Source organism: Ascaphus truei, chromosome 6 (genome assembly GCF_040206685.1).
Source record: "Ascaphus truei isolate aAscTru1 chromosome 6, aAscTru1.hap1, whole genome shotgun sequence".
Classification (NCBI taxonomy): Eukaryota; Metazoa; Chordata; class Amphibia; order Anura; family Ascaphidae; genus Ascaphus; species Ascaphus truei.
In genome coordinates this window covers 129,679,930-129,687,777 of record NC_134488.1, presented here as the reverse complement: position 1 = coordinate 129,687,777, position 7,848 = coordinate 129,679,930, and positions in this window count along the sequence as shown.

Here is a 7,848-nt window from a genome sequence, read left to right as displayed (position 1 = left end):
GGTGAGGGAGAGAGAGGTGCATTGGGTGTGTGATGGGGTGAGGGAGGGGCGCATTGGGTGTGTGAAGGGGTGAGGGAGGAGTGCATTGGGTGGGTGATGGGGTGAGGGAGGGGTGCTTTGGGTGGGTGATGGGGTGAGGGAGAGGTTCATTGGGTGTGTGGGGTGAGGGAGGGGTGCATTGGGTGTGTGATGGGGTGAGGGAGGGGTGCATTGGGTGTGTGATGGGGTGAGGGAGGGGTGCATTGGGTGTGTGATGGGGTGAGGGAGGGGTGCATTGGGTGTGTGATGGGGTGAGGGAGGGGTGCATTGGGTGTGTGATGGGGTGAGGGAGGGGTTCATTGGGTGTGTGGGGTGAGGGAGGGGTGCATTGGGTGTGTGATGGGGTGAGGGAGGGGTGCATTGGGTGTGTGATGGGGTGAGGGAGGGGTGCATTGGGTGTGTGATGGGGTGAGGGAGGGGTGCATTGGGTGTGTGATGGGGTGAGGGAGGGGTGCATTGGGTGTGTGATGGGGTGAGGGAGGGGTGCATTGGGTGTGTGATGGGGTGAGGGAGGGGTGCATTGGGTGTGTGATGGGGTGAGGGAGGGGTGCATTGGGTGTGTGATGGGGTGCATTGGGTGTGATGGGGTGAGGGAGGGGTGCATTGGGTGTGTGATGGGGTGAGGGAGGGGTGCATTGGGTGTGTGATGGGGTGAGGGAGGGGTGCATTGGGTGTGTGATGGGGTGAGGGAGAGGTGCATTGGGTGTGTGATGGGGTGAGGGAGAGGTGCATTGGGTGTGTAATGGGGTGAGGGAGGGGTGCATTGGGTGTGTGATGGGGTGAGGGAGGGGTGCATTGGGTGTGTGATGGGGTGAGGGAGAGGTGCATTGGGTGTGTGATGGGGTGAGGGAGGGGTGCATTGGGTGTGTGATGGGGTGAGGGAGAGGTGCATTGGGTGTGATGGGGTGAGGGAGAGAGGTGCATTGGGTGTGTGATGGGGTGAGGGAGGGGTGCATTGGGTGTGTGATGGGGTGAGGGAGGGGTGCATTGGGTGTGTGATGGGGTGAGGGAGAGGTGCATTGGGTGTGTGATGGGGTGAGGGAGAGAGAGGTGCATTGGGTGTGTGATGGGGTGAGGGAGGGGCGCATTGGGTGTGTGAAGGGGTGAGGGAGGAGTGCATTGGGTGGGTGATGGGGTGCATTGGGTGTGTGATGGGTGAGGGAGAGGTTCATTGGGTGGGTTAGGTAAAGAGGTGCTTGGTACACTTTAGGGTGATTGTGAGGGCTGTGTGATGGGTGCTTGTACCTTACATTGGGTGTGTGACAGGTGGTGAGTGTGATGAAGTGTACTTAGACACAAAAAAAGTGGTGTTATACTGGCAGGTGTGTTAGGCCTGTAATATAGTGAGCGCGTCAATGATAATTACGTGTGAGCCTGACGGTGATCTAGTTGAGACGCGCGGCTGTGAGCGTTGGCGCAGCAGATCTGAGGAAAGACATGAAATTTGTCTTTTTGCGATTGGCGCTCCACGTGACACTAAGCCAATCGCAGTGCGACCTAACGCTGTGACATCATGGCCATGCCCCATAGCGGCGCACGTCAGTTTGTACTATAGGTACAAAACGCGCGGTTCAAGTGCAACGCCATGCGCGTGGCCGCACGCGCACCAGCGGTTACTATAAAACTAGCCTTTGGCTGTGTCCATGCAGCAGCCCGCGCGAGTGGTGTCACCTGCGTTAAGCGGGAACGTTTTGTGGCCAAGGTAGATGCGCCGTGGGGGGCGTGTCTGCGACGTCACAAAGCTGTTTCGCCCTCATTGGGCGAACCCCTCACGTGACCTGCCCGTCGCGCCGAGGAATCAGGTTGAACTGATTCCTTGTGCACTGTGCGCCCCCTACTGCTCGCACGCACGGTCTATGGGCGCGATCAATGCCTGAAGGCAATGTGATCGCCCCACGTGCCCACACAGTCTCTGCCAGTATGGACGCCGCCTTAGGAAATGCATATAGACACATTGGTTGTTATAGTACCGTGCTGTGATAGTGCCAGGCTGTGTGTGCCACATTCGCTGTGACAGATTTGTGATATGGTTCTGTGACACGAGTTGTGACAGTGACAGATGTGGGAGGGTTCTGGACACAGATTGGGTGTTATAAGTGTAGCCAGGTCCCCTCTGGCTCCCCGGTTCCCCTCCCTTACCCTCATCCCGGTGGGGGCAGCTGCGGGGGCGAGTGCGTCGCCGGGCGCTCCCGGTGGCATCAGCGACAGGGCGCCGCCATGTTTGAAGTACTTGCGCATGCGCGAAGGCTCACGCATGCGCAGAAGGTGTCCGGCGGCCATGTTAGGGTTGATGCGCAGAGTCGCGCATGTACAAGGCGTCACGCAGACGCATCAGCGGCGGCCATTACAGGTAGAGCCTGAGCCATTGAGGGCCAAGAAAGCAACGCCGGCCATTATAGAGTTCCGCAGTTGCGATCACGCACATGGCCCCAATGTTAAAGAGGTCCTGCGGGGGCCACAAGACCCAGCAGCCCCTGGGGCTGCCATACATGTGATCCTCAGTAGCCAATTGCATGGCATAGCTTCCCCTGAGAAGAAAGATACAATTGGCGCACTGAGGGCTTGTCAGGAGTTGGAGACGGGATGCAGAGAGGGTAGGTTGTATGTACAGGGAGCAGGTGGCCCCTGTACTAGGCCAGATACCCCCTCAGGCCCCAGCTAGGCCCTGAGTCATACTTGTGGTTGCGACGGACTGGCCCTTAGGTAGGGATCCTGCCCCTTTAGTTGTGATATTCAGGGACACAGCTGCTAAGCTGTGCAGCCCTGGTCAGTGGGTCTGGGATCAGGCCACCCACTCAAGATAAGAGACCATCTTCATAGTGGAACCGTCTGGCGGGACACCCACCGTTGCAGCGGAGGCGTCTTGGATCATCCTCTACTGGAGCAAGGGATCCAAAGTACAGCATCTGCGCGCCTGGGTGTGGACACACCCGGCAGGTACCTGCATCATACACCAAGTGCACCAACTCTCAGCTCAAACTAGTGGGCAGCGCTGTCTCACACTGGGGTGGGAAGGGGACACCTGGGTATAGGGTGTGAGGTTACGGCCCAGTGAGGCCAGTGTTACACCGTGACACTAATGTACTGTTTTATGGTGTTCTGTTCTGCATATACAGTAAACTGTTTCTATATACTCTGGTGTACGTGGTTACGGTGTGTGTGTCCTGTGTCAGGGGTTATTGTACACTCTAGAATCCTGCACGGGTGGAGGCGCTGTAAGTACGTTCCAGGATACACCCCAGGTTCCCATCAGCGGAGGCTCCGGCCTCCTGTGAGCCTGACAGGTATTGCACCACACCTGGTAATACATGTAGATTCCCACACATGGTCCCTATCTGCGATTGGGGAGGGGGGGGGGAAGTTTGTTACATAAGAGGGGAGTGTTAGATTGTATTTGATTACATTGGCTTATTTACCAGACAACATGCACACTAATGTGTTAAAAATAAGCTGTATTTACTGTAAGGCTAAGGCCCCGCTCCCTCAGTCAGCGCGCCCGCACTGCAGACAGGCGGGGCGCTGACAGACACAGACCTGAGGTTAGGGATCCAAGATGCAGTCATGAAATCATTCCCAAGAATGATTTCATTGGCTGCCGAGGTCCCAGTGACGCTGCTGCAGCTTCAAGAAACGACTTGGGTTGTTTATTGAAACTGTAGCCAGCGTCAACTCCGTACTTCGGAGACAGGGCAGCTGCTACCCTGACAATCAGTATTCAATTTGAATACATTGTGTCCGACGGCAGCTCGCACGTAAGCACGCCCTCCCTCCGAAGCCTGCACCCTGAACGAGGCCTAAAAGTTCTTCTGCGCTATCTCTATACTTAGATTGTAAGCTCTTCGGGGCGGGGACTCCTTTCCTAATGTTTACTTTTATGTATGAAGCGCTTATTCCCATTATGTGTTGTGTGTTACTGCTGTAATGCCTATGTACATGGATGGTGCTATATAAATATAGATATACATACACACACACACACACAAACACACACGCTGAGACTCCGTTCAGTTACAGACTGCGACCGATTGCAGCCGAACCCAACACCTTCCACTTCAATATACTTCCCAGTTTATCTTTACAATTAATACTGCAGGTGCACAGCAGGTGGCGGTGTTGAGCCTCAATTTCCCGTGCATCTTTCAGAGATCAAACACCCGCTTGTCGCCAGGAGACCTTTGCCACCTCACTAATCTTCTAGGCAGGCTGAGGCCGAGTTCAGGGTGGGTGGTGCGTCCGTGCGCGCCTCCGCCGTGCGCTCCTGCAGCCCAGCGATCTGTGCCTTGGCTGCACGAGTCGGGTCGCGGTGTTTGGCGCCTGGCGGGGGGCCGGACGAGCGTGTCACGGAGCTGGCTCAATGAACCGGCTCACGTGACGCGACAGCCGCCCCAAAAATCATTTCGGGTTGTAGCAGCAAAAAGTAGCAGCGTCAACGCTGCACTTTGCCGCCAGTGGAGTTTTCAGTTTGAACACTCCCACCGTTCAACCCAAAATTGCGACGGAGGGACGCGCGCACGTCGCGTAGCAGCCACCCTGAACTCGGCCTAAGGCTGCGTCCATACATGCGGAGGCGTGCGCACGAGTGAGGTCCCGAGCGTTTTGTGGCCAGGGTATACGCGCCGTGTGGGGCCATGTCTGACGTCACGGAGCTGGTTCGCCCTCATTGGGCCGGCCCGTCGCGCCGAGGAATCAGATCGAACTGATTCAGCACGCGCCGGAGCATCTGGTGGCGTGTGCACCCGTTTCAGCCGCCACCTGTGGTTGTGCTTTCAGTGGAGAGCAGGAGATCCGATAGGGGGGGGGGGGGGCGCGACCATGATGTCACGTGGCTGAACCACCACCGTGACGTGGCCAATGCTCGGCTGCTGCGCCAAAGACAAATCTTGCGCATTGTGCCAGGGCGTGCAGCTAGCTGCTGGGGCCGGCCCCAAAGAGGGGTGTGCTCTGAAGAATGGCTGTATACACAATAAAAACGTGGCACAAATCACCAGAACAATGTTTTTATTTCACATTTAATACGGTACTGTTAAATCAGAACCTACTCTACCTGCAAACTATTTCTGGCCCAGTAATTCCATGTGGGGAGGTGCAGTCTGAATACACACTTACTCGAGGCGTTGTTACTCTTATTCAAGGAGCACCAACCAAGTCCCCAGTATTGTGCAGTAATACCGATTATCTCACTGGTCCTTTTTGGCCGGGAAAGCGCGGTTTTTATAGTCCCGCCGGAGGCTGGCTCAGAAGGGACCTTGAGAAAGCGCTGTAAGCACGAAACGTGACGCTCTTTTTTGTTTTTGCCTTGTATCCAATAAAGCTATTTGGTTTCCAGGTCGCCCTCCTTCATCGTTTGGGCGGCGGATCTCGGCTTTTTCGTTTGTTGTGACATCTACTTTCGCAGACAGCGCACCGAAGGACAACGATCGGGCCCGGACACCGTCACAAGGTATATCTCTGACTTTGTACAGCAATTGTCACTTACCTTATTGGAGTTAGATATATGGATATCTAGGGGAAAGGGTATATAAGGATGTGAGAGAGAATGACGGATGAACGGGGAGGGTTGGGATTCCCCAGAATTTCACAATCTAATTCTACTGTTCCTTACCCAAACAAACGTTGACGAGCACTAACCTAGATGATGTCAAATATGTTTCCCAATGTAAAAGTTCATTTGCATGTCATTACCCAGAATCCCTGGCTGCAGTGGGAGCACAGTTTGCTAAGAGATAATGGGGAAGGGCAGGGTTGCAGACCTGTCAGAGACATGCAAATGTTAAAGTCTACGAGTATAATTCTCTTTGTGAGAGTTGGGATACTGACTAATACCTAAGGAAGGAAAGAATGACTCAGCCATCCCAGAGCCCCCGGGACCCCCGCTGGAGGGCTTTGGCCTGGGACATAGGGCCTCAGGCCGCGCTGGAGGGCTTAGGCCTGGGACACAGTGCCTCGGGCCGCGCTGGAGGGCTTAGGCCTGGGACACAGTGCCTCGGGCCCTGCTGGGGGGCTTAGGCCTGGGACATAGTGCCTCGGGCCGCGCTGGAGGTCTTAGGCCTGGGACATAGTGCCTCGGGCCGCGCTGGAGGGCTTAGGCCTGGGACATAGTGCCTCGGGCCGCTCTGGAGGGCTTAGGCCTGGGACATAGTGCCTCGGGCCCCGCTGGAGGCCTTAGGCCTGGGACATAGTGCCTCGGGCCGTGCTGGAGGACTTAGGCCTGGGACATAGTGCCTCGGGCCGCGCTGGAGGGCTTAGGCCTGGGACATAGTGCCTCGGCCCGCGCTGGAGGGCTTAGGCCTGGGACATAGTGCCTCGGCCCGCGCTGGAGGGCTTAGGCCTGGGACATAGTGCTTCGGCCCGCGCTGGAGGGCTTGGGCCTGGGACAAAGTGCCTCGGGCTGTGCTGGAGGGCTTGGGCCTGGGACAAAGTGCCTCGGGCTGTGCTGGAGGGCTTGGGCTTGGGACAAAGTGCCTTGGGCCCCGCTGGAGGGCTTAGGCCTGGGACATAGTGCCTCGGGCCCCGCTGGAGGGCTTAGGCCTGGGTCATAGTGCCACGGGCCCAGCTGGAGGGCTTAGGCCTGGGACATAGTGCCTCGGGCCCCGCTGGAGGGCTTAGGCCTGGGACATAGTGCCTCGGGCCGTGCTGGAGGGCTTAGGCCTGGGACATAGTGCCTCGGGCCGTGCTGGAGGGCTTAGGCCTGGGACAGTGCATCGGGCCACGCTGGAGGGCTTAGGCCTGGGACATAGTGCCTCGGGCCGCGCTGGAGGGCTTAGGCCTGGGACATAGTGCCTCGGGCCGTGCTGGAGGGCTTAGGCCTAGGACATAGTGCCTCGGGCCCCGCTGGAGGGCTTAGGCCTGCGACATAGTGCCTCGGGCCGCGCTGGAGGGCTTAGGCCTGGGACATAGTGCCTCGGGCCGTGCTGGGGGGCTTAGGGCTGGGACATAGTGCCTCGGGCCGTGCTGGGGGGCTTAGGGCTGGGACATAGTGCCTCGGGCCGTGCTGGGGGGCTTAGGCCTGGGACATAGTGCCTCGGGCCGTGCTGGAGGGCTTAGGCCTGGGACATAGTGTCTCGGGCCGCGCTGGAGGGCTTAGGCCTGGGACATAGTGCCTCGGGCCCCGCTGGAGGGCTTAGGCCTGGGACATAGTGCCTCGGGCCCCACTGGAGGGCTTAGGCCTGGGACATAGTGCCACGGGCCGCGCTGGAGGGCTTAGGCCTGGGACATAGTGCCTCGGGACCCGCGCTGGAGGGCCTGGGACATAGTGCCTCGGGCCCCGCTGGAGGGCTTAGGCCTGGGACATAGTGCCTCGGGCCCCGCTGGAGGGCTTAGGCCTGGGACATAGTGCCTCGGGCCCCGCTGGAGGGCTTAGGCCTGGGACATAGTGCCTCGGGTCGCGCTGGAGGGCCTGGGACATAGTGCCTCGGGTCACGCTGGATGGCTTAGGCCTGGGACATAGTGCCTCGGGCCGCGCTGGAGGGCCTGGGACATAGTGCCTCGGGCCGTGCTGGAGGGCTTAGGCCTGGGACACAGTGCCTCGGGCCGCGCTGGAGGGCTTAGGCCTGGGACACAGTGCCTCGGGCCCTGCTGGGGGGCTTAGGCCTGGGACATAGTGCCTCGGGCCGCGCTGGAGGTCTTAGGCCTGGGACATAGTGCCTCGGGCCGCGCTGGAGGGCTTAGGCCTGGGACATAGTGCCTCGGGCCGCTCTGGAGGGCTTAGGCCTGGGACATAGTGCCTCGGGCCGCGCTGGAGGGCTTAGGCCTGGGACATAGTGCCTCGGCCCGCGCTGGAGGGCTTAGGCCTGGGACATAGTGCCTCGG